Source organism: Sebastes fasciatus, chromosome 13 (genome assembly GCF_043250625.1).
Source record: "Sebastes fasciatus isolate fSebFas1 chromosome 13, fSebFas1.pri, whole genome shotgun sequence".
Taxonomy (NCBI): Eukaryota; Metazoa; Chordata; class Actinopteri; order Perciformes; family Sebastidae; genus Sebastes; species Sebastes fasciatus.
The window spans coordinates 34,396,724-34,400,663 of NC_133807.1; the positions used below are offsets into that span (position 1 = coordinate 34,396,724).

The 3,940-nt window shown below is 46.0% G+C and overlaps 1 pseudogene; it reads right to left on the reverse strand.

The window, feature by feature from the left end:
* Positions 1-1,382: 1,382 nt before the first annotated feature.
* Positions 1,383-3,940, reverse strand: LOC141781651 (keratin, type I cytoskeletal 50 kDa-like; annotated as a pseudogene).

Below are 3,940 nucleotides of genomic sequence, written 5' to 3' on the forward strand. Positions count from 1 at the left end.
TGAATAATATCCCATAACATCCCATAATATCCCATAATACCCCATAATATCCCACAACATCCCATAATATCCAATAATATCATATAATATCCCACAACATCCCATAATATCCAATAATATCCTATAATATCCAATAACATCCCATAACATCCCATAATATCCTATAATATCCAATAACATCCCATAATATCCAATAATATCCTATAATATCCAATAACATCCCATAACATCCCATAATATCCCATAACATCCCATAATATCCCACAACATCCCATAATATCCAATAATATCCTATAATATCCAATAACATCCCATAACATCCCATAATATCCCATAACATCCCATAATATCCCATAATATCCAATAATATGCTTTAATATCCCATAATATCCCATAATATCCCATAACATCCCATAACATCCCATAATATCCCATAATATCCCATAATATCCCATAATATCCCATAACATCCCATAATATCCCATAATATCCCATAATATCCCATAACATCCCATAATACCCATAATATCCAATAATATGCTTTAATATCCAATAATATGCTTTAATATCCCATAATATCCCATAACATCCCATAATATGCTGTAACAGTGTCTATCAGCAGCAGCGTCCAATCAGTGACTGATATTCAATAAGGGGGCGTGTCTTTGAGCAGCAGCGTCCAATCAGTAACTGATATCCAATAAGGGGGCGGTTTGACTCGACAAACGTTGTTATCGTCTATAAATGTGTCTCTGGAGTTAAAGGTCTCATATCAGCTCATCTTCAGGTTCATGTTTGTATTTAGTGTTTCTACTAGAACATGTTTACCTGCTATGATGTTCCTCCTCCTGTCTGTCTGAATATACCTGTATTCACCTGTCTGTCTGAATATACCTGTATTCACCTGTCTGTCTGAAACGCTCCATTTTAGCTCATTTCAACAGGATTGCGTTGCTAGGCAACAGTTTGGGTCCATGTTTACTTCCTGTCAGCTGATGTTATTCACATACACTGCAACAGGAAATAAACTGGGACACATTTAGAATGTTTATGTTTAAAACCATGTAATGGTCTATATATTGTATATTTGTGACATCACAAATGGACAGAAATCCTGACGGCTTGTTTCAAACGCACAGTTCCTGAATACGGGCTGTGTGTTTCTCCGTATATTGAGTGTTTAGATAGTTTAACAGTATTTATATAAAGCACTTAAACCTGATTTATAATATCAAAGACATGACAATCTCACTTCTTACAATATGGGACCTTTAATATAGTCTGTTATAAAGAATAAAGATCAGTTCTGACAGCAGGTTATTGGTCCTGGTGAAGATCAATAACTGATCAGAATGTTAATAAAAACACAAGAACCACAGAAACAATGTCCGATTTCATGTTTATTGAAGAAGCTCAGACAGACTCAGGTTACAGTTTACAGTTGATTCAGGTTCATTCTGGTCTAACTGCTGCTGCTGCTGATCACGTTTCCAGATTCATCCACTTCCCTCACGATGGTGGTGACCTTGGTGGTGACCTTGGTGGAGTTGGAGATGCTGCAGGGAAAGAAAGAACTCACTTGATTTAGACCGTGATGTATTTATCTCTCTTTCTGTTCTGTCTCTGACTATTCCTCCAGCGCCATCATCTGGTCAACATGTTAATGTGTCCAGTACCAAATACCTGCAGAACTGATGGTATTCATCAGCCTCAGCTGGACTCTGTGTTTAATGATGATTAGCTAATGTTAGCATGCTAACACATTCACGTTACACAACATGCCTGAAAGAGTGAACGTTTCCCTCCACTCACATCTCTCCGTCCAGCAGCCTCCTGTACTCGGCGATCTCCATCTCCAGTCTGGTCTTGATGTCCAGCAGTTCGGCGTACATGACCTTCTGGTTCTCCAGGTTGGCCCTCAGCTGGGTCAGCTGCTCCTCCAGAGCCTCCACCTGCCTCTGGTAACCTGCTAGCATGTTAGCGTAGCGGCTCCTGGTCTCAGCCAGAGTCGCCTCCACAGCTCCTTTCTGCTCAGGAGGAAGAGGGAGGACGGTCAGGTCAGCTGTACCAACAGTAAATAAGTCATGCAAGCATTTGATTTCTATCAGCTCCAACGTTTCTTCAGTTTTCTCTCTTTTCCTGTCAGAAATGTGCGTCATTGATTAACACAAGAACGAGTAACTTTAAGGGCTAAAATATCAGAATTCAGTCGTCAATAACGTGATGAAGACGATGAAGTTGATAGACTTAGTGTTTTGTCACCTTGCTGAGCTCAGCCTGCAGTTTGATCTCCAGAGTCTGAAGAGAACTTCTGGCCACTGAAATCTCAGACCTGGACGTCTGCAGGGTCTCAGTGCTCACAGCCACCTCTTTGTTCAGCTCGGCCGACTGTGAAGGACAAGTATCAATAATGTTATTGATCAAATATCAGGATATCAGACAGTGTAACAGTTGGAAACTAAAAAGTGATTAGTGGTTGTGGTGTAACTTGAGCTGGAGCAGGTTTTGGACAGTAGGGGGGCAGCAGTGACCACATTCAGAGCAGGAAACAGGACTTTGTGGTCTCACCTTGGCCTGGAACCAGACATCCAGGTCTCTGCGGTTCTTGTTGGAGACGGTCTCGTAGTGTTCTCTGATTCCGGCCATGACGCTGGACAGGTCTTCCTGAGGTGCGGCGTCCACCTCCACGTTCACCTGACCTCCCATCTGGGCCCTCATAGCCAGCAGGTCCTGCAGGAAGACGGAGGTTAAACTTTTGTCTGGTTATCTTTTGATTTCTTTTTCAGTCTGGTTTCAGTGGTCTCACCTCCTCGTGGTTCTTCTTCAGCTGGTACAGCTCGTCTTTCAGACCGGTCAGCTGCATCTCCAGGTCGGACCGGCTCAGGGTCAGCTCTTCCAGGACCCTCTTCAGGCCGGCGATGTCGGCCTCCACCGACTGACGCATGGCCAGCTCGTTCTCATACCTGAAAAAACACCAGAGTTGAAATGATTGGGAAGAACCTTGCTCACAAAAACACAGATTGAATCAGATTATTTCACGTTGTGGTCTCGATGATTCGATGCTGAAGGAAATAAAGTCTCACTCACTTGACTTTGAAGTCGTCGCTGGCCAGCTGGGCGTTGTCGATGGCGAGGACGAGGGCGGCGTTTCCACGAGCAGCAAAGTTGATCTGAAAGGTTTAAAAAGTTATAATAACTTCAAACCCCAAAAAGAAACCAAAAATAATGATCTGCTGTTTTCTGCTCAATCTACAGATGTTCTGTGTTTCTGGACTCACCTGGTCCTGCAGGTCTTTGATGGTGACATTGAATGCGGTGAAGTCGTGGGCCGCAGGTCTGGTCTTGTTGTCCAGGAACAGTCTGATCTTCAGTTCCAGCTCGGCGTTGGCCTTCTCCAGGCTGTGCACCTTGTTCAGGTAGGTGGCCAGGCGGTCGTTAAGGTTCTGCATGGTGGCCTTCTCGCTGATGGACATGTCGGCGGCGGCGGCGGCCAGGTTGAAGCCACCGCCAGCACCGCCAGCACCGGAGGAGACGAAGGAGGCCTGGGAGACACGGACTCCAGACCCTCCGGCTCCTCCGTATACGCTGCCGGCCCCCATGCCGCTGACCCGGCGGGAAGAGGAGTACAAGGAGGGGGCCATCATGGTGGAGCTCCTCATGGGGGAGGACATGTAGCTGCTGCGGCTGGAGAAGGAGGTCATGGCTGAGGGTCGGCTGGTCGGCGGCTCTGAGCGGAGAGTGAAGAGCTGCTGGGACGGCGGCTCCTTTTATACCTCAAAATGAGGCTGGGGGGTGTGGTGGTGGCAGGGCAGTTCGGCATACCAAACATGCCAGGTGGGACGCGATGCAGCCCCGAGGCCAGGAGAGCAAACCGGTCTGAGCTGCCATGAGCTCCCCTGTCTATCGCGAGAGGCTCGGGGGTTACTGGGCGCGGTCTCCG